Source organism: Vulpes vulpes, chromosome 15, assembly GCF_048418805.1.
Source record: "Vulpes vulpes isolate BD-2025 chromosome 15, VulVul3, whole genome shotgun sequence".
Lineage (NCBI taxonomy): Eukaryota > Metazoa > Chordata > Mammalia > Carnivora > Canidae > Vulpes > Vulpes vulpes.
This window is the reverse complement of record NC_132794.1, coordinates 2,956,347-2,979,187: the sequence shown is the minus strand read 5'-3', so window position 1 is coordinate 2,979,187 and position 22,841 is coordinate 2,956,347. Positions and strand designations below refer to the sequence as shown.

Genomic DNA, 22,841 nt, shown 5'->3' with positions numbered 1-22,841 from the left:
TACTCGCCTTTTTCCCAGGGACCTGGGCCGAGCTGGTGCGGGAGCAACGGTGGGAAAAACCCGGGCTCCTCGGCACATCCAGGCAGTGGCATCAAGTCATGGGCTCTGCGCCTGCACCCACTCACCATCAAGACAGGATGGTTTAGGGACGCCTGGGTGGCTCAGCGGTTGAGCGTCTGCCTTTGCCTCCGGAGTTCTGGGATCGCGTCCTGCATCGGGCTCCTGCTTCTCCCTCTGCCTGTGTCTCTGCCTCTCTCTGGGTCTCTCATGAATAAATAAATAAAATCTTAAAATAAAAAACAACAGGATGGTTTCTCTAAGGATGTGCTGAGGAAGCAGAATGTATCAACCAATTGCCATAAGGTCTGACCGCTGGATATGCGAGTTTTGATATTCTGTGTAAGGAAATGGGAAGTGCCCTCATCAGTTCCTCCGCTGCGGCCCCAAGTAGGGCGATGCCTGGAGGAAGGCTTGGGTGATGGTTTGAGCCGCCGCGGCTGCTGTTTCTCCATGGAACACCCCTCTCACTTGAAAGCACAAGTGACAGACAAACTTTTGCCTATTTAGACTCGGGGATTTGGCAGACATTTTCTTAAAAATGAACAAAGTAAGTTTGCCATTTCAAGGAAAGCAACGGATGGGATTTGCTCTCAAGTGATAAAATGCAAACTCTCAAGTAAAAATTAAAATTCTGAAAAACTAAAAAAAAAATAAAAATAAAATTCTGAAAAACTTGGGGTCACCTGGCTGGCTCAGTTGGTGAAACATCTGCCTTCAGCTCAGGTTATGATCCCAGGGGTCCTGGGATCGAGCCCCGCGTCGGGTTCCCTGCTCAGCAAGGAGGCTGCTTCTCCTTTTCCCTTCACCTGGCTCATGCTCTCTCCCTCTCTCAAATATACAAAATCTTAAAAAAAAATTCTGGAACTCTGAACTTGATCACATCCCAATGCCTAAAGACTGTTCGGATGAGGTGGTGATGTTGACAATTGTGACTTTTCATACTGTCTAGTGAAATGTACCAACACTTGCAGAATCTGTAGGACTCAGGCAGCCCCGGTGGCCCAGTGGTTTAGCGCCACCTTCAGCCCAGGGTGTGATTCTGGAGACCCCGGATCAAGTCCCACGTCGGGCTCCCCACGTGGAGCCTGCTTCTCCCTCTGCCTGTGTCTCTGCCTCTCTCTTTCTCTGTGTGTCTGTTGTGAATAAATAAATAAAAAATCTCAAAAAAAAAAAAAAAAGAATCTGTATAACTCAGTGGATTACTATTTTTCAAATGACCGGAGTGGCCGTGTGACAAAATCACGAATGGGTAATAGGTCCATTTGAAGTGCCGGAGAGACCAGTGGATTTTAGGCTAACAGCACAAAAAGTTCATTGATGCGGTGTCGGACTCCACATGGCCACACACCTTTCAGAAACATCTACGTATAGGTTTTGCTGGAGTATCTATATAAATACTCCGGCACTTTCCAACTGCACATCTCTGCGAGGCCAAATTTCCTTCACATACATCATCTAGAACAATATACCACGACAGACTGAACACAGAAGCAGATATGAAAATCCAGCCATCTCCTCTTAAGCTACACATTAGAGACTTGCAAAACTGTGAAACATTTTATTCTTTTAATTATTTTTTGAATTTGTTTTTCCTAAAATACACCTTTTATATCATCAGAGAATACTATGGAATAGGTTTCTTTTTTTAAAATATTTTATTTATTTATTCATGAGAGACACACAGAGAGAGGCAGAGCCACAGGCAGAGGGAGAAACAGGCTCCATGCAGGGACCCGATGTGGGACTCGATCCTGGGTCTCCAGGATCAGGCCCTGGGCTGAAGGCGGCGCTAAACCGCTGAGCCACCCAGGCTGCCCATGGAATAGATTTCTTAATGAAAAGAAATTATTATTTTTAAACTTTTTAAAAATTGTATTTATTTATTTGAGAGAGAGTGAAAGAGAGAGAATGAGAGAGGTGAGAAGCAGAGGGAGAAGCAGATTCCCTGATGAGTAGGGAGCCTAACATGGGGGCTCAATCCCAGGACCCTGAGATTATCACCTGAATTGAAGACAGATGTGTAACCAACTCAGCCACCCAGGCACCCTCCTAATGAAATTAAATCAATTAATAAAAATCTTTTAAAAGCAATTTCTTCGTTTGATTCTCTAATGCCATATGTGTTCATAAGCCAAAAGCCAGCTGGGAAGAGTGGCAGGGCAGTGTCTGGCTGGCACAGCTCAGGGCCGGGTAAAGGGATTCATTCCAACTGCTCTGGGGAATGTAAGTCCAAATTTCCCAAATCTTCACATTTAGGAAATGCCTTATCTTATAAATTTAACCTCTTGAGTATTTCAGAAGGCAGGAGGGGAGAGACAGGAGCTAAAGAAACTCAGAACCAAATGGTCTTTAAAAATCATTGATACCATCTTACACTCACTAGAATGGCTACGACAAAAACAAAAACAGAAAATAACCAGTGTTGGCAAGGATTTGGAGAAATTGGAGCCTTTATACGTGGCTGATGGGAATGTAAAATGGTGAAAAACAGGATGGCAGTTCCTTAAAAAATTAAAAATAGAACTGCCATATGATCCAGCAACCCCATTTCTGGGTATATACCCAAAATAATTGGAATCAGGGACTCATGAACTGGAACAGATATTTGGATATCCATGCTCTTAAAAACAATTTTTAAAAAACTTTTTTGGGGCCCCCGGGTGGCTCAGTGTTTGAGCGTCTGCCTTTGACTCAGGTCGTGACCCTGGGGATCCTGGGATCAAGTTCCACATCCGGTTCCCCTCAGGGAGCCAGCTTCTCCCTCTGCCTGTGTCTCTGCCTCTCTCAGGAATAAATAAATAAAATCTTTTAAAAAAACCCAACACAACACTTTTTGTATACCCACATTCATAGCAGCATTATTCACAATAGTCAAGGGGTGAAAATAACCCAAGTGTCCATCGGTAGATGAATGGATGAGTAAAATATGGTATATGCAAACAATGAAAGATTATTCAGCCTTAAAAAGGAAGGAAATCTACATGGAAAGCCAAGTCATTGATGAAAGAAATTGTAGAAGACAGAAAGATCTGGAAAGATGTTCTATGTTCATGTTAAAATGTCCATATTACCCAAAGCAATATACAGATTCATGCCCTATCACAGGCAAGCCCTGTCCAATCTCAATAACACTATTCACAGTAGAGAACAAACAATCTTAAATTTTGTGTGGAACAGAAGATCCCGAATAGCCAAAGCAATCTTGAGAAAGGATAAATCCAAAGGTAATCACCCTCCCTGATTTCAAATATATTACAATGTTGTACTAGTCAAAACAGTATGGTGCTGGCACAAAAACAGACACCTAGCTCAGTGGAACAGAATAGAGAGGCCAGAAATAAGACCATATATATAAGATTAATTAATTTATGACAAAGGAGGCAACAGTATACAATGGGGAAAGGACGGTCTCTTCAATAAATGGTGCTGGGAAAGCTGGACAGCCCCAAGCCAAAAAAAAAAAAAAAAAAAACATATATATATAGAGAGAGAGAGAGAGAAAATATATATATATAGAAATCAGACCATTATCTTGAACCATACACAAAAATTCACTAAACATGGATTACAGGCTTGCATGTGAGCCCTGAAACCATGAAACTCCTAGAAGAAAACAGAGGTGGGGCAGCCCTAGTGGCTCAGCCGTTTAGCGCCGCCTTCTGCCCGGAGCCTGATCCTGGAGACCCGGGATCGAGTCCCGCGTCAGGCTCCCTGCATGGAGCCTGCTTCTCCCTCTGCCTCTCTCTCTGTGTGTGTCTGTCATGAATAAATAAATAAAATCTTTAAAAGAGAAAGAAAAAAAAAGAAAACACAGGTGGTGAGCTACTTGACATCGGTCTTACGAGTATTTGGATCGGATGCCAAAAGCAAAGGCAACAAAAGCAAAGATAAACTAAAAAGGTTTTGCACAAGAAAGGAGACCTATGGAATAAAAAGACGACCTATGGAATGGAAGAAAATATTTGCAAATTACGTATTTGGTACGGGGTTAATACTCAAAATATATAAAGTACTCATAAAACACAACAAAAAACACACAATCTAATTTAAAAATGGACAGATGGGAAAAAATGCACAGATGGGACATGTGGGTGGCTCAGTTGAGTGTCCAACTCTTGATCTCAGCTCTGGTCTTGGTCTCAGGGTGGTGAGTTTAATGTCCACATTGGGTTCCACACTGGGTGTGGAGCCTACTTAAAAAAAGAAAAAAGAAAAGTAAAAAGAGAAAGGAATGCCTGGGTGGGTCAGTGGTTGAGCATCTGCCTTCGGCTCACGGTGTGACCCAGGGGTCCTGGGACTCTAGGATCACGCCCTGGGCCCAAGGCAGGCGCCAAACCACTGAGCCACCCAGGGATCCCCGGTCAAGTATACTTTTTATAAATTTATATATTTATTTATTTGAGAAAGAGAGAAAGACTGAGTGAGTGAGAGCACGAGCGGGCTGGGGGTCAGAGGGACAAGCAGACGCCCCAACGAGCAGGGAGCCCGATGTGGGGCTTGATCCCAGGATCCCAGGATCATACCTGAGCCGAAGGCAGACGCCCAACCGACTGAGCCACCCGGGCTGCCCCCCTCAAGTGTACCTTAATAAAAGCAATGTGTGTACAGGAAGGCCGACCTGTCACATGCGACAACAGGGACATCACAGAGGACCCTCGGGGACGTTATACCAACGGGCGTGAGCAAGAGGCTTTCGAGCAGTGGTTCGACTGGGTCACTCTTCGTAACAAACAATGAAGACAAGCGCACTTCTGCTTATCGGTTCCATCTCTCAGACCAGCGAGGGGTGCCGGCTTGGCTGGCAGCTTCAGGCGCAGGTGGGTGGGCTGTCCCCCCACCTCCCCGGGCCCCCGACCCTGGGCAGCAGCGGGTGGGACAGTCAGCTGGACTCTGCGGGGGCTTCCGTGTTGTGAGTTTTGTAACTTCAACGAGAAACAGATTTTTGCAAAAATGACACCACCAGACAATGCCTCTTGCCTCTGAAGCTAATTTAGAAACGGGCTGGGCAGGCCGGGAAACCGAGGCAGCCGTGGTGTCAGGAGTTGCTGGCCGCCCGGTCACCCGGTCACTCGCTGCTGCCACGGGCAGAGGAGGCCTGCCCTGGTCGGGCTGAGACAGAGGCACCCCCAGCCTTCCGGGGAGCGACAGAGCGTGGCCGGCCAGCTTCAGGCCCCCTCCACTCGCCAGGGTTTGGGTGGTGACCCGGGTGCGACTTCGAATACCTGCTCGGTATTCCCCCCGCCCCCCCCCCCCGGCGGGTGGTTCAGGGGGGCAGGCCTTGCACAGGGGAGCCCTGGGGGTCGGGGCCCTGCACAGAACCCTCTCCCGAGTGGATTTGAAGTTCCCCACCTGGTACCTACAGGGAATAAGGATCACTCTTCCCAGAAAGGCTGGCTCGGGGTCTCTGGTGGGAAACTGCTTTCTTTAGAGCTCAGCCTCTGGGTTACCTGCTTCCAGCTTTTCCTCGCCTGGGAGCTTTTCTACAGCCCAAGTTGTGGAGAGCAGACACCGATGCAGGCGACTTTTGCCCGTTGGCATGAAAACCACGGGCGTGGGGGGGGCAACCCTCACCCCACACCTGCTTGCAAGTCCACGCCAATGTTCCTGGCCCATAAGTGTGTCTGCCCTTCCCGCTTTCCTTTGAACTGCTTGCGATGTGGGAAACAAAGGCCGAAGAGAAATTATTCAATGTCCTGACTGCCTACAGCCCACTGACAAGTCCTTGAAACAGGCAGAGTGACCTCCCTCTACGGAGTCACCTCCTCGATGGTGACACTTTGCTCAGGGCTAAAGGCAATCTTAGCCCCACCCCGGGGACCCTGCAAGTCTGCTTTCACATATAACAATTCCTTTAGAAATGTCATTTATCTCTACTCAGATACGTGTTAGCGATCATCCCCAACACACGGGCCACCCAAATCCATCTGGAGGGTCTCATGCCTCGGGTTTTGTTAGACGGTAATAAATGAGCTTTTCCCAACAACAGCGAACCCCCTTGAGGTCCTGGAAACCTTGCTCCCAAAATTCTTCAGAGACTTACACTCTCCCTCACCCCTCCCAACTTGAAAGTGTATCATGGGCCACTCCTCGTGACCCCAGGGCAGCTCTTCCAGGCTATGGGTCCTGACCCCATGCTTTAGTAAAATCACTTTTTTTTTTTTAAGATTTTATTTATTTATTCACGAGAGATGAGACACACACAGAGAGAGGCAGAGACACAGGCAGAGACACAGGCAGAGGGAGAAGCAGGCTCCATGTGGGGAGCCTGACGTGGGACTCGACCCGGGGTCTCCAGGATCACGCCCTGGGCCAAAGGAAGGTGCCAAACTGCTGAGTCACCCAGGCATCCCACCTTTGTTTTCTTTTTTAAAGATTTTATGTATTTATTCATGAGAGACCCAGAGAGAGAGGCAGAGACACAGGTAGAGGGAGAAGCAGGCTCCATGTGGGGAGCCCGATGCAGGACTCGATCCCAGGACCCCCAGGGTCGCGCCCTGAGCCAAAAGCAGACGCTCAGCCCCTGAGCCACCCAGGTGCCCTAAAATCACCTTTTCGAACCAAAGATATCTCAAGAATTCTTTCTTGGCCGTCGGCTCCGAAGCCTAAGCCTTTCCCCCATCGCTCGCACCGTCTTACCGGTTCTCCGGATTGGGAGTCAGGAGGGCGGGCGTCTGGCACACGCTGCCTGCGGACCCGCAGGCTCAGGATTCTCCTTCGGTCCACAGCTGGTTGGACATCGGTCCGCCCCGCACGTGGCCGCGGCTGCCGTTCCCCGGCCGCGTTTTGCTGGGATCCTTGAGGGATGGTGGTGAGGACAGCGTCTCCTGATCTCTTAGGACCTCACTGTCGGGACTGGTCTCTCGAGAAAGCCAAGGCTTGGGAATGAAAGTGCGCGTCGGGACCCTCCTCCCAGCCGGAGCTCTTCACAAGCGCCGCTAGCCCGGCGCCCCCACACTTTCCATCTGCCGCCCCATTTTCCCCTCTGCGCAAGCCTCTCAGACAGGTACCGCGGCCCCCCTGAAGACAGGGAACTGAGTGAAACTGCCTCCTGGGGTTTACCTGGCAAGTGGCAAAGCCAGACTTTGTACCCGGACTGCGGGCTGCAAGCCCAGGGCTCCTTTGACCATACCACAAGCGTCTCTCTCTAAGATATTTATGTATTGATTGATTGATTGATTCATTCATTCATTCATTCATTCATTTGTTGTAGAGAGAGATGAAGAGAGACAGCAAGCAGAGGGAGAGAGAATCTCCAGCTGACTGATGAGCACGGAGCCCAATGTGGGGCTTCATCTCACGACCCCGAGATCATGACCTGAGCCAAATAAGGGCTGGATGTTTAACCCCTTGAGCCCCCCACAACTGTCTCTTTAACACGGACAAGGAAACTGTCTCGTGTGAGCAGCCCCTGAGGTGGCCTGCTGGGATCCTCTCCTCCTGGAGGTCATGTCTTCGTGTGATCTCCCCTCGAGTGTGAGCGGGACCTGGGACTTGCTTCTCACCAATAGAGTACAGCAAAGGTGATGAGATGTCACTTCTGGGACGCCCGAGTGGCTCGGTGGCTGAGCATCTGCCTTGGGCTCAGGGCGTGATCCCGGGGTCCCGGGTTCAAGTGCCACGTCGGGGTCCCTGCATGGAGCCTGCTTCTCCCTCTGCCTGTGTCTCTGCCTCTCTCTCGAATTAAAAGAAAAAAAAAATCTTAAAAAAAAGTTATTTCTGTCTTCCTAGCAGACTCTGTTCCTTGCTGGCCTTAGCTGCCCGGTCATGAGTTACCCCATAAAGAGGTCCAGGTGGCAAGAAACTGAAGGTGACCTCCTGCCAAATGCCAGCAAGGAGCTGAGACCCTTAGACCATCCGCCCACCAGGAAATGAGCCCTGACAACAACCAGGTGAGCTTGGAGATGGATCCATCCCCAGTGGAGCCTTCCAAGGAGGCCCCCAGTCCTGGCTGGCACCTGTGAGACCCTGAGGCAGAGGACCCAGCCAAGCTAGGCCTGGATTCCCGAGGAGCAGAAGCCGTGAGATGATAAATACGTGTTGTTTGGAGCCACTAAGTTTGTGGTAATTTGTTACAAAGCGATGGACTGCTAACACACCGGGTCTTAGACACCTTCACTCATGCGTTCGGCAAATACTAGTTTGCCAGGCACCCGTCCAGGTGCTCAGCATCCATCAGTGAAGTGAAATTCGTGCTCTTAGGAAGTGTAAATTCTAGTGTTTGCATGTGTCTGGGGTGGTGGTGGTGGTGAAACAGTAGACGGAGTCAATAAGTTACCTCGTCACCCACCTATACAGTATGTTCCACGTAGCTACGCAAGTTCCCTGGAGAAGAAAGTGAGGTGAGCTGCTAGGGAGAGAGCCCGGAGTTTGTGACGACGTTTTGAGAAAGGATCTTAAGAACTGAAGGAAGCCAAGCAGAGCCCTTTGGGAAGAGTGCTTCAGGCAGAGGAACAGCCAGTGCAAACACCCCGAGGCCCAATACACCTGGAGTGAGGGAGCAGCAGGAGGGAGGCTGAAGGGTGTGGGGGCAGGATGACGTCAGGGTGCCCAGGGGCACAGAATTTTTTTTTTAAGATTTAATTTATTTATTCATCACACACACACACACACACACACACACACACACACAGGCAGAGACACGGGCAGAGGGAGAAGCAGGCTCCCTGCAGGGAGCTCGAAGGGACTCCATCCCTGAGCCAAAGGCAGACACTCAACCCCTGAGCCACCCAAGTGTCCCAGGGGCACAGAATCCTGCAGGTCCCCTTTGGCTACTACTGTAAGGACTTGGCTTTTACAGCGAATATGATGGGGAGCCTCCAAGGGGTTGAGCTGAGCAGTGACATGATCTGACTTATACACTTTTAAGGTTTTATTTACTTATTTATTGAGAGAGAGAACAAGAGCAGAGGGAGAGGAGCAGACTCTCCACTGATCTGGAGCCCGATGCGGGGCTTGAGCCTAGGACCTTGGGATCATGACCTAAGCCAAAGGTGACTGAGCCGCCACCCAGGTGCCCCCTGACTCATAGTTTTAAAAGAATCACCCCATCAGGATGCCTGGGTGGCTCAGTGGTTGAGCGTCTGCCTTCAGGTCAGGTCGTGATCCTGGGATCAGGGATCGAGTCCCACATCGGGCTCCCTGCAAGGTGCCTGCTTCTCCCTTTGCCTGTGTCTCTGCCTCTCTTGCGGTATGTCTCATGAGTAAAAAAGTAAAAAGAAAAAAAAAAAAAGATCATCCCATAATTGCAGCCCAGCACTGCTGGTGCCTTGGGGCCCCTGTCCACCCATGCAACCCGGGGCAGTTTATACATCAGCCACCTTGGCTGCCTTAATAAGCTTAGAGACCTGCCCTTATTTTTTTTCTTAAGATTTTATTTATTTATTCATGAGAGAGGCAGAGACAGAGACACAGGCAGAGGGAGAAGCAGGCTCCATGCAGGGAGCCCCATGTGGGACTCGATCCCCGGACTCCAGGATCACGCCCTGAACTGAAGGCAGGTGCTAAACCGCTGAGCCACCCAGGGATCCCAAGACCTGGCCTTATTTTTAAGTGGTTTTCTCGCTCATTTTCCTTACTGATGCCTCCAGATCCTAGCCATCCGTCAAGGCCAGCTCAAGCCCTGCCTCCCCCCACCGCCTGCAGCCTTAACCTGGAGCCCTCCCCCACGCAGGGCATTAAGTACCTTTGTGCCATTAGTGGTGACTGGTGAAGTTTTGGAATACAGGTGAGGCCCGGAGCCGACGACCAAGAAAGGATTCCGGGGGTGTCTTTGGTGCAGAGTGGGGGGGTTTATGGAAGCCCCGGGACGGACCCGTGGGCAGGAAGAACGGCTGCCCCGGGGCCTGGGTGGGGCTATGCCTGGGAGTCCGGGAGGACTTCAGAATTGTCATCTGCTAAGGAGGACCTAGATGCGGGAGGCCTTGCCATTGTCACGTTAAAGATTGCTTCTCCCTCAGGCGAGGCATTAACATGAAGACAATTGGAAACTTCCTGAAGAATGTCACACATCCCACCCTGGCTGGGGGTTGTTTGCGGGTTATCAGCTGGGCTTTGTCCTCAGCGAGCCCTGCTGCACAGCATCAGGGCTGCAAAAACTGGAGGTGATTGCTGGCGGCGCCCCCAGCCCTTTGTCTCCCCCCCACCCCAGTGAAAGGAAGAAAGGTTCGAAGATCAACGGGGTACAGTGAGGAAACCAGAGCACAGAGGCCACAGAGTAGGGGAGCGGAGCCCCGGGGCTCATGGGCCTCGTGACCTGTACCGGCTGTCACGTGACCCCACGCACCCAGGTCCTCTCTCCGGGTTCCAGAACCCCTGCAGAGCGCGCTCTTGAGGGAGAGGCGGGTGGGGAAGGATGGCCAGCCACATCCCAAAGCCTTGTGTGCCCCCCCTCCAGTCTGGTTCAGTGTGGATGGATCCTCATCTTCAACTCCCTCGGGAGGCCTGGCTCTCCCAGTTCCACCAGCCCTACGTTGAGAGGCTCCATAGCAAGCTGATTCGTAGACGTTATGTCACCTTATGTTTTGTCTTCTGTGTGCGTTCTTCAGAGAGTGAACTTGGCATTTTAGGTCTCGTGCATGTGTTTGGGGAAACATGGGACAGGTGTTTTGAAAACACCCATGAGCTGGATTTGACCTTTTCCATCTAGAGGAGGTTCACAGTACTCTTGCTGAAATGGTGACGTGGGGGGGGGGGTGGTTTTGGAGACCAACATGAATGAGATTGTTAACGCAAACCGATGCACGTGATGGGGCACCTGGGTGGCTCAATGGTGGAGCGTCGGCCTTCCCTTCAGGGTGTGATCCTGGGGTCCTGGGATTGAGTTCTGCATGGGGGTCCCCGCAGGGAGCCTGCTTCTCCCTGTGCCTGGGTCCCTGCCTCTCTTTCTGTGTCTCTCATGAATAAATAAAATCTTTTTTTTTTAAGGTTATTTATTTATTTATTTATTTATTTATGAGAGACACAGGCAGAGGGAGAAGCAGGCTCCATGCCAGGAGCCCGACATGGGACTCGATCCAGGGTCTCCAGGATCACGCCCTGGGCCGAAGGCAGGCGCCAAGCCGCTGAGCCTCCCAGGGATCCCCTAAATAAATAAAATCTTAAAAAAAAAATCGATGCACGTGATAAACGAGAACTCTGAGGCTGGCTAGCCGGAGCTGGAGCCGGTGCTATATCGGCTGTGAAGAATATGAATCTTCCTCGGATCCCAAGAAATATCACCATTGGCGACTTCAGTATAAAAGTGCCAAATCTGCCCACTTAGTAATAAAATTAAAAGGGCCACAGCCCCAGGTGAAATCTAGGGGCAAAAGTCATTTAAGCTCACCATGCAGCTGCTCACCAAAAATAGAGACAGTCTTCACTTCTGCTCTTGGATTCAGGCCAACACACTGTATAGAAGTCGTGCAAAGGGGATCCCTGGGTGGCGCAGCGGTTTGGCGCCTGCCTTTGGCTCAGGGCGCGATCCTGGAGACCCGGGATCAAGTCCCACGTCAGGCTCCCACTGCATGGAGCCTGCTTCTCCCTCTGCCTGTGTCTCTGCCTCTCTCTCTCTCTCTCTCTGTATGACTATCAAAAATAAATTAAAAAAAAAAAAAAAAAAAGTCGTGCAAAACCAGGATGGAAGTCTAATGTCGCTTTTCTGCTCAGCGGCTTTGAAGGCACCGGGCAGTTCCGGGGTGATCCTTGTTTCTTTTCTGAACTGCATCCCCACGGCTACCCCAGGCGCGCCTCTGTGCTTTGGCAACTGTGTTTCAAAAAGTGAGACGTTTCTTTAAATGCCGTAGGCTCCCAGATGTCGGTGCTGTGCGCGCATCAGCAGGGCAGCCTCCCGGATCCCAGGGCCCCGGGGTCACGACCTGAGCCAGAGGCCCTCGCCCAGCCGCCGAGCCGCCCGGGGGGCCCCGCGCATCTGCACTTCGCGCTGCCTCCGCACTCCGTGGGGTCCCCGAGCCGCGCCCCCAGCACAGGCCCCGCCGCAGCCCTCCCCGTAAACCGCCGAGCCACAGCGGCTGCAGCGCGGCGCAGGAGCGGCCCGAGGCGCGCAGCCCCGAGCTGGGCACCGAACCCCGGAGGGCGCGGAGGTCACCCCGGGGCGCGGCCGGCCCGCCGACTGGGGCCCCGGGGACAGGTGCGCTCGGGGCCCGGCGCGGCCGCTGCAGCCCCGCCCGGGGGCCGCGGGCGCATGTGCGCACCCGCCGGGGGAAGGCGCACAAAGGGGCCCGCGCGGGGCCCGCCGGCTCGCACCTGCGCCAGGTCGCGCCCCGGCCGGCCCGATGGTTCGGCCCGCCCTCCCCGCCGGCCCGCGGCCGATGGTTCCGCCCACCGCGGCCCCGCCCCCTGCTGCATAGTCATGAGGCGGGCCGCTCCTCGCCCTCCCCGGCGCGCCCTCCTGGGGGCGGGGCCCGGCGCGGGCGCGAGGCGGGGGCGGGGCCGGCGCCGCCCGCCCCCGCCTCGCTCCCCGCCCCCCGCGCGCAGGCCCCGCCCCCGCGCGCAGGCCCCGCCCCCGCGCGCAGGCCCCGCCCCGCGCCGCCGCGGCGCAGGGGCGGGGCGGGGCCCGGGCGGCGCAGGCCCCGCCCCCCGCCTGAATATTGATGCGGCGCGCGTCGGCGTCGCCCTCCTCCCATTGAGCGAGGCTGTGTCGCGTGGCCCAGCGTCGGCGTGACGGTTGGACGCGGGCGCGGCACTGCGGGTCCCGATTGCTGCAGCCGCTTGTCAGTGTGATGAAGATTGGCACCCAGGTAAGCTGTCACTCAAGCGCTCCGCCGCCGCCGCCGCTCCGCCGCCCCGTCCCTATCAATCACGCCGGCCCGCAGGCGCCGCGGCCGTCGCCCCGCCGCCGCCGCCCGGGTCCCCGCGGGCCGCCATCGCCCGGGAGGGCCGCGCCGGACCCGCCGCCCGGGGCAGGGGGCGGGGAGGGGGCGCGGGTGGGGGAGGGGAGCCGCGGCCGCGGGGAGGGGCGCTGGCGGCCGGGCCGGCGCGGGGGCGCGCCCCGCTGGGGGTTCCGTGTGGCCGGAGGGACGCGGAAATTTCTGGAAGGCGCCGCCGCTGCCGCGCGGGCCCCGCTGCGAGGCGCGCGCTCCCAACCGTCCCTCTTGGAGCGCGGCGCGCGGGCCTGCGCGGGCGGGGGCGCGGGGGCGCGCGCGGGGGGCGGGGCCGGGCGGGGGCGCGCGGGGCGGGGCCTGCGCGGGGGCGGGGCCTGCAGGGGGCGGGGCGGCTCGGACCCCCCTGGGGGCGGGCGCCCCGGGTTCCTGGAATCGGCGCAGCGCGCGGGGGGCGGTGGCGGGCGCGGGCGCCGGGAGGTGCGGGGCAGGGGCGGCCGCTCGCCGGCGCCCGCATCCTGCTGGGGCATCGTGAGTCACCCGGGAAGAATTAGGAAAAGTTGAGTCCGCCGTGCCCGGGGCCCCGCAGGCTCGCCGCTCGCCGGCCCGTTGGAACCAGCTTTTCCGCAGAAGCTCCGCGGCCGCAGGGAGCGAGTGCTCCCCCGCTTTGGGGTGAACGACACCCCCAGCTGTCGTGGGGCGTCGGGGTGCAGCGTCTTCCAATTCGGGCTGGCGAGGGGACTCCGACCCGGCGGATCGGTGCATTGCGTAACGCCCCGGGGCGTGTGCCCTAAGCGTGCTAAGGGCGGGTCCAGGCGGAAAGGACAGGCGGGCCCGTGCGCTCGCGGCGGTGCCCCCCAGGAGTCGTGCGCGGGTGGACCAGAGCCCCCCGTGCCCTCGGGGTGCAGGGCGTGCAGGGCGTGCAGGCCCACGTGGGCTCGCGGGTGGCAGGAGCGCGGGCCTCGGCAGCCCCCACCGCAGGGCTCCCCTCCCAGCGGGGCACGGGCGCTTCCCTTGCCAGAGATGGTTTATTTTCCTAATTGCGTTTATTTATGAATGAGAAGCACAGGGAGAGAGGCAGAGGGAGGAGCAGGCTGCACGCGGGGAGCCCGACGTGGGACTCGACCCCCCCGGGACCCCGGGGTCACGCCCTGGGCCGGACCGCCGAGCCCCCCCCCCCCCCCCCCCGCCCCGGGCTGCCCAGTCAGAGATTTAAAAGCGGAGTTAGAATCGGTGAAATATGTGCATGAAGTGTGGCTTGAAAGCCTGTAGCCCGGCGTGCCGAGACCGCAGTGTCAACAGGCTGCGTGCGCGCAGACACATTTTGTCGGGTCTCTGCCCACCGGTTTCCACGCGTTTACGCTCGTGTGTCCGCGTGCTACAGCTTGGGCGGCTCTGCGGGGAGCGCCGGGGAGGTGCTGGGAAGGGCGACGCTCTAGCTGTGACTTTCACTTTTGTTGCAAGTTGTTAAGGCGCTGGAAACTGTTGCGGAGAAAGGCTGAAACCCCGGGGTGAGGCAAAGCCTGTGCCTCCTGGGGCTTTCCCCCGGCCTCTGGGCTCCTCCCAGAAACACTGTAGGGAAAATAGGGTGGAGGAGAGCGGCCTTATATAGTGTTGAAATACAGTCACCAAAATACCGAAGCAAATCTATGCCCAGGATGCTCAGGAGCCCTCTGTTAGGTCACTTACGGCAGGTGAAGTCCCGGCTTCAGCGATTCCTTGTGGAGCAGTGACCAGCAAAACTGATAGTTGGAGGTGTCTGTGGCAGCTCTAGTGCTTTGTGGAAATCTCTGTAGTTTCCGTTGGGGACAAAGTCACAGGCACTGCTGAGACTCCCAGGATTTCACGTCTTCTGTGATTGGGTGGGTGCTGGATTTCAGCGCGAGGTCGTTGCAGACAAAGACGTGATGTGGTTTCTCATCCAGGTGCGCGAAGCCCAGGGTCAGAACGTGTGCAGCGGACATCAGTGCCCTCCCATCACCCATTTGTGGGGATATGTATGTGCCCTTGTGTTTCCTTCCTCCATGGCTGTCCTGGTGGCCAAAGGGGTGAGGGAATAAAAGTGCAGAGGACGGAGCTCACAGCTTAGCAGTCCGGGGTCAGCAGGGGTGAGGGGAGAGCTGCAGCAGCCATGGTCACGGGCGTGGGGGGGGTGGTGCCATCTCATGCCGCCACCAGGATCAGTTGCTGTTTTGTCTTGGACAGTGGAGATAATAGTGTCAAAAACGTTCAGTCTGGGAATTGTTAGAATCAACATTTAAGAGCCGGGAAGCCTTAATTTGGTAGAGGCCTGGCTGCAGGGCCTGTCACATGAGGCTACACCTGCCATACCATCAGCCGCCCCTTGTTTTGGGGTGTCAGCCCCACCACGTTAGTTACTGTTTCTGGAAAGTCGGTTCACACAAGCCTGTGTGACATCACAGCAAACGTGCTGACAGGGTAGTTTGAAACCGGTGACTTGGAAGCACTGTGGTTCTGAGGGTGCCGGGGGTGGGGTGGGGGTAGAGCAGCTTCTGAACTCTCTAGGATTCCTTAAGGGAAAGGTTTTACAGTGTTTTCAAAGTCTTGAAAACTGACCTACCAGGTTACAAGACTGAGAGTCTGTGAGTAGAATTTTTTTTTTTTACTTTTATTTATTCATTCATGAGAGACACAGAGAGGCAGAGACGGAGGGAGCCTGATGCGGGACTCGATCCCAGGACCCTGGGGTCACGCCCTGAGCCACCCAGGCGCCCCTTAGATTCATTTTCTTGTCCTGAGTTTTCCTTTAGGTGATAGCACACAGGTCCTGACAGATGAGCTGCCAGGTCCTGCCTCCTCTCCCCGTAGGGTACGCCGCTCAGTGTGGCTTGTGGGTGCTCCTGCCTGAGGGAGCTCCCCACCACCCAGAAGGCGGGTGTAACTTCGTGCAGCCCCTAGCCCAGTGCAGCCGGTTGGCCGCAAACCTGCAAACGCCTTTCTCTTTGCCGTCCCTGAGTGATGCGTACACAGTGATAAGCGGCTGTGTCAGGTCTCGAGGTGGCGGGGAGCAGGCTGGCTGCCAGTCCCGGGGTTGAGGGTTACACAGCAGTAAGGAAAATAGGAATCTAGTGGGATCCCGGGGCCCACAGAAGGGTCGGCAGCCCGGCAGGAGTCTGGGCCTTCCCGGTTGGGTTGGACTCTCCCCTGCTGCCTGCCGCTCTGCACACGCTCTGCACGCTCCCCGGTGCAAGGTCCCCTCCCCGCAGCTGGGGCCCAGCACCACTGCTCATCCTCTTCCTGTTTCTCGGCGTGTGCACCCCGGGGAGACAGGCTGACTCTCCCTCCGCCTGCCTCCCAGGCGCTGACGCCCCCTGACCCACCGGCTGGGTGCTGCTCGTCCCCTGCCTGGCCTGGGTGGGCAGCTCCTGCCTCCCGCACAGCGCCCTTCCCAGCGGAGGTTGGGCCGCCCCAGGGGCCGGTGTGGGTGGGTAGGTACTGTGGGGCAGGTTCCAGCCGGAAGGTCTGAGCAGACTTGGGAAAATAAAGCTTCGGGAGAGCTTGGCGAGCTCGCAGTACGTGAATTTTAGCTCTGCGTTCTTTTAAGTTGTGTGTGTGTGTGTCCTTCCCCCCACCCCCAAGAATGCACTTTAGCAGAATTTCTTGCAGCGTCAGTGCAAACACTTCTGTGGCCCTGTAGGGCAGGGGTTCTCAACTGTGGAACTCCTGACATGTGGGGCCGGATGCTTCTGTGGTGTGGAGGCCGTCCTGGGCGTTGTGAGCCGTAGCAGATGCCAACGGGAGCCTTACTTCCAGCTGTGACAACCAAAATGTCTTCACATGTTGCCAAATGTCACCCTTGGTTGAGAACTGATCTGAAACGGCATTTCCCAAAATGTAGTATGTGCAACCTGAGTTTAATGGGATACGCATCTGTGTTTACATATTGTTATTTTGTATCGTATTTGTAGTGGGCATTGTTCTATGTTTCCATACACTTATATAACCCACATGTTTCTCTTTTAAAAAATGTATCTAAGATCTCCACATAACTTTGTGATTCTGTTGTTTGTTTCCTGCTTTGTGGCCAGGTCTGATGTTGCACAGCCTTTTGAGCATTTAAGTTTTGATATCTTCTCTGTTCTTCCCATTATTCTCTGGCCTGCCAAGCTTGGTGCTGGTGAGATCACAGGGGATGTGGGTAGGAAGGACGGTGCTCCTGGGTCCATTTCTAGGAGCGCACAGCGCCCCGGGAGGAAGGATTGTCCCTGTGAAAGGGCCCTTGCTTTGAAGAGTCGGCTTTCTGATTTTTCATAAAGTACTCGTTAACTCTTGATAACAAGTCCCTCATGAAGGTTTTGAGTGTCAGTTTTTAATGACGCCGATGATAGTCACAGTCGGAAAAGCCAAAGGTGTGGTGTAATTTTAAATTCTCCCAGCGGTCTCCTGAGACCATCCAGCTCCGAATTTGCCAAAACGGGCACGTTGTTGACTCAGGTTGAGTGTCTGCCTTCAGCTCAGGTCATGATCCTGGGGTCCTGGGGTCCTGGATCAGCGACTCAGGATCCCTGCTGGGGGGTGGGGAGGGGGGAGAGTCTGCTTCTTCTCCCTCTGCCATTCTCCCTGCTTGTTTCCTCTTTCTCTCTTTCTCAAGTGAATAAATAAAACTTAAAAATTACTAAAACAGATTCTTTTGTTTTTAGAGACTTTATTTATTCATGAGAGACACGGAGAAAGAGGCAGAGACACAGGCAGAGGGAGAAGCAGGCTTCTTGCAGGGAGCCTGATGTGAGACTCGATCCTGGAACCCTGGGATCACGCCCTGAGCCGTACGCAGATGCTCGGCCGCTTGAGCCACTGAGGCGTCCCACTAAAACAGATTCTAATACCATTAAAACACCTTTGTTATTGGAACTTTTCTGTGACTTTAATGGATGTGGGAACCTTTGGCTTGGAAATGGTATAAAAATTGTTTTTAATTAATTAATTTAAAAAGATTTTATTTATTCATGAGAGGCAGAGAGAGAGGCAGAGACACAGGCAGAAGGAGAAGCAGGCTCTCTATGTGGGGCCTGATGCTGGACTCCATCCTGGGACTCCAGGGTCACACTCAGAGCCAAAGGCAGGTGCTCAACCATTGAGCCACCCAGACGTTCCCCCCCCCCTTTTTTTTAACACAGAGTTTGTTTTAACAGGATTTAGTATCTGATTTTATTTGAATATTATTATTATTATTAAAGATTTTATTTATTTGATGGGGAGAGAGCACAAGTAGGCAGAGTGGCAGGCAAAGGGAGAGGGAGAAGCAGACTCCCTGGTGAGCAGGAAGCCCAATGTGGGGCTCGAACCCAGGACCCTGGGATCATGACCTGAGCCAAAGGCAGATGCTAAGCCAACGAAACCACCCAGGTGCCCCTTTATTTGAATATTAAACTTCAACAGGTACTCCCCAAACCTTGTTTGAAAAATAATTTCTTGATGAGTGTTTCCCTCAATATGGGTTGTGGACTGAACACCTCCCAGGGAAGAGGGCTGTGAAGCCGGAATGGAAGGCAGCGGACGGGTGGCCTGTGCTGCTGAGCTGCAGACACTGATGACTTCCCACACGCAAAAGGGAAAATCCTTGAACCACAGTGACAGTTTCCTGAAAGGTATCTGCGAAAAGATCTCTTTTTAAATAAGAATTTTGACAGTTTTCTTGGATTCCTCGACAGCTTTCTTAGCTTTATTAATAAAAAGGCTTAGGGATGCCTGGGTGGCTCAGCGATTGAGCACCTGCCTTTGGTTCAGGGCATGACCCCGGGATCCTGGGATTGAGTCCCCACATTGGGGTCCCTGTGAGGAGCCTGCTTCTCCCTCTGCCTGTGTCTCTGCCTCTCTCTCTGTGTCTCATGAGTAAATAAATAAAATCTTAAAAAAAATAAAAAAAGCTTAGTTTGAATGCTAAGTATTCTCTAAGTAGTCCTGTGCTGGCTACATAACCGGCTCTTCTAGAGACAATAAACCTGAAATTCCCCTAGAATTTCTTGCATTTCTTGATCGGTGGAATTGATCATGCTCCTTAGTTAAAGCAGCTTTTGAGAGCAGCTGTGAAGTGGCCCCCTGGGAAAATAAACCCCTTGCTAAGTCTGGCAGCTAGGGACGGATGGGGCTGCTCCTGCATCAGGCATGTGTGTAGAGTCACTGAAAAATGCAAATGACTCCATGTCACCAAAACTGAGTTAGCAGATTTTAGATGGGTTAAAAATAGTATAGTTCAATTTTTAAAGTATCACATGTCTCTTTTGGACAGCTATACTCTAGGCCAGGGGTTGGCAGGGACAGAGTCCCACTGTGGGCTGTTCTCGTGTGGCCCTGGGGCCATGCATTATACATTTCAAAGGGTCATAAAAGAAGGAAAGAAGACTACATGATGAAGATAGTATGTGGCCCACAAAGCCTAAAGTTTACCTAAAATCTGGCCCTTTACAGAAAAAGTTTGCTGACCGCCACTCAGTTCTGAACTGAAATGTGGAAGTTGCTCTGGATCTAAATGGATAAAATTGCATAACTCTGTTGGGGATAAACGGAATAACAAAAGGGAAGAAGTAGGATAGTTTCCCTTGGTGGACTGTCCCCTGCTGGGGCTGGTCTGTGATATCATCTGTGTAAAAACACGGCTGTGTAAATAGCTCCTAAACCAGAATTAGAATCGTGAAGGCTTCCATGTGACTACATGCTGGAAGCTAAATCTAGAAGTCTGCTTTAGTGACTAGTTCCTGTTGCTTCTGTGCTCAATTGTTTTTCTCTGTTGTTGGCATCTGAGCACTGGGAAACCTTGCTTCACTGATGAAGTCAGTACATAGGATTGAATTTTCTCCTGGGTTCCACCACCTCGCCCAGAAGCAGTTGTTCTGGGACCCCAGATGCTGCTGGGAAAGCGGGGGTGGAGGGGTTCCTTGGTCAGGAGCCTCTCCTGTGGGTAGTGCCCCCTGTGTGGGCCGGGCTCAGGGATTGAGTGTGTGCTGGGTGCAGGGACTGAGGGCGGGTGGGCCCTGGGGTGTGGGGTGTGGGGCTGGGCTGGGGCGCCCTCGCTGTTCTTTGGTTGTTCTTTCTAGAATCCCCCCCCCCCCCCCCCCCCCGCCCCCGACCTTTTTGTTTGCTTGCTTTCAAATCTGTTTCAGCATTTCCTTTGTTAAAAGGAAGAAAAAGGGGACTAACAATCTTCAGCTCCTTTATGACAGCTGTCTTCTCCCGGATGTTTTTAACCTGTCAGGATAATGTCAAGTTAACTTGCCTGAGGATGCGCTATACCTGTTGTGGATTTAAATGTTTGTTTATCTGTTTCAATTTTAATGTCAGTCCAGTATATCCTTTTCCAGTGTATTCCTTATAAAGAATATAACCTTTAACGGTTTTAAGTTTTTAAAAAAGTTATCATTTTGTCTGTTATTTTCCTTGTTTTTTTAAATCTTTTTTTTTTAAATTTTATTTTATTTATTTATGATAGTCATACAGAGAGAAAGAGAGAGAGGCAGAGACACAGGCAGAGGGAGAAGCAGGCTCCATGCACCGGGAGCCTGATGTGGGATTCGATCCCAGGTCTCCAGGATCGCGCCCTGGGCCAAAGGCAGGCGCCAAACCACTGCGCCACCCAGGGATCCCTTCCTTGTTTTTTTAAAAATATTTTATATGAATTGACTTCCAAGTGGATAATTTAGTTAATTGAATTTACAAGGAGTGGAAAACATTATGGAACATTCCCAGTATCCCTGCCTTCAAGCTTAAAAGAATGTTTTTCTAATGTTTTTTAATGTAATAAATAATACTGAAAGTGACGAGTATAGTGCAAATAAAACATTTAAATATTTTTTCTTTTTAGTTATATTCTTGATAGGGTGTCAGTTAAATTATCTGAAACCTGTCTAGACTAGTGAGACTAATTAGATGTTCAGAATAGTTAATGTAATATGCTTTGCTGTGTTTGATGTGGCTCCTCATTAAAAGGAGGCATCACACTACTGTACTAGGAGTATATAGAATATTAAATGTGTGGATGTGTACATTATGGTATAATACAGGCTACATGGCATTAATTGGGAATGAAGCATTACAGCTAAGAGAAACCCACAGACGATAAAGTTTAACCTTTAAGTGCCCTGAAATTCATTTTAAGGGGTTAAAAATGTTCCAAAATGATCCTAGATGTGTTTGCCCTCCCAGACTGTTCTGTATGCACAACCAGCACTGAGCTTGTTAAGGACACAATGTCCCAGCCCCTTCTGCTAGAGGACAAATTCACGGGTGGAAGTACAGAGAATGTAAGTGTATGTTTTGTTGGTGCAGCGAGGACTGTTAGAGCCATGGCTTGGGAAGCTGGGGTTAGTGTTGATTTTGGGTGGTTTGAGAGCCGGCGGTAGAAGACCGAAGGGGGGCTGTGGGATTCCCAAAGTACCAGAGGGAAGTGATCACGAAAGAACTTCATTTCAACAAAAGTGTGTTAAGAAGAACGAAGAGGGGTGCCTGGCTGGCTCAGCCGGTGGAACATGTGACGTGTAAGATGAACTTCCATCTTGGGAAGTAAGTTCAAGCCCCACTTTGGGTGTAGAGATTACTTGAAAACAAAAACTTAGAAAAGGAGAAGAAAACAAGGAGGTTTACTTGGTGTATTAAAGCCAAACAACTAATAGTAGATGGCATGAATAACCCCAAAGGTATCAGTAACTACAATTAATGTAAAAAGGTTTAAATCTCCCAGGTGATGAGAATTCCAGACTTAGGAGAAAAGTGAAATCTAGTTAAATGCTATATGTAAGTGATACATCTAGAGCACAGGGAAGTGGGAGACTAAGGGATGGGACACTATATATCAGTCTTATCCAAAAGAAAGCAGGTTTAGAAACGTTAAACCGGACACAACTAGATTCAATTTACAAAGCTCTAGGGGAATACGTCATATTACTCAAAGGTATGGCCAATAACTATAAACTAATGTAACAGTAAAACTTTCCAAAGTAGAGGGTGATGGTTCTGTGTGTAAAGGGGAGGACTCTCATGTGACTCTTTGCTAGCTGCAAACCAAGTAGACCAAAAAGGAGAAAAGATATGGAAGGGGAGTTCTTAACCTGACTGTTGACATTTGGGGCCAGACCATTCTTTATTAGGGAGCCACCCTGTGCTCTGTAGGTTATTTAACAACATCCCTGGTCTCTACTCACTAGATACCAGTAGCTACCCATCTCCCTGATTGTGATAGCCAGAAATGGTTCTGGACGTTGCCAGATGTCCCTGGGGAGCCAAATGACCCCCAGTTGAGAGCCACTGATACAAAGGATCTAAATAATGCGGCCAATAGGGGGGATGCCTGGGTGGCTCAGTGGTTGAACAATCTGCCTTTGGCTTAGGTCATGATCCCAGAGTCCTGGGATCAAGTCCTGCATCAGACTCCCTGCAAGGGGCCTGCTTCTCCCTCTGCCCATGTCTCTGCCTCTCTTTGTCTCTCATGAATAAATAAATCTTAAAAAATATAATGTAACCAATAGATATGTACAGGAATTTGTACCCAACAAACATTAAAATGTGGATTCTCTTCATTTACATGGAACATGGAACAAAACTGACCACATATAGGCCACAGAGAAAAACCCCAAGTTTCAAAAAGTAAGTCCCGTGGGCCAGATTCTCAGACCATAATGTACCCTAGTTATGAACTTAAGAGTGAAAGGATAGCCAAGAATAACTCCCTGAAAATGTTAGGACCCCCTTCATTATATCTCTTGGACCAAAGAGGAGATTGAAAACTATTTTCAGACAGTATAAGTGAATGGGCTACATACCACAAGCATGGGATCAGGCAAGAACAGTTCTCAGGAGAAAGAAAATGTATAACTGAAATGCATTAGAAAACAAGAGAAGTAAATGCATTCAACTTTCAACTCAAGAAGCCAGGAAAATAAAATAAATCAAAGAAAATAGACACAGATCTATTTTTGCTTTTTGCAAATCTGATTAAGAAGAAATGAGACC

General features: G+C 52.2%; 1 protein-coding gene and 1 pseudogene across 5 annotated transcripts in view; both read left to right on the top strand.

Moving 5' to 3' along the window:
• The first annotated feature begins 8,592 nt into the window (after positions 1–8,592).
• Positions 8,593–11,320, top strand: LOC140595781 (AP-3 complex subunit sigma-1-like; annotated as a pseudogene).
• Positions 11,321–12,629: 1,309 nt separating this feature from the next.
• The window catches only part of PKNOX1 (PBX/knotted 1 homeobox 1), a 62,079-nt gene continuing 51,867 nt past the window's right edge, over positions 12,630–22,841 (top strand). For 3 of the 5 annotated variants that reach the window (XR_011997516.1, XR_011997514.1, XM_072739554.1), the window contains exon 1: positions 12,630–12,797. The gene's annotated coding sequence lies outside the window, so the exon portion shown is untranslated. Of the gene's footprint in view, positions 12,798–20,506; positions 21,396–22,841 lie in introns of those variants that run through there. The other 2 variants (XM_025983394.2, XM_025983389.2) reach the window with 2 other exon arrangements.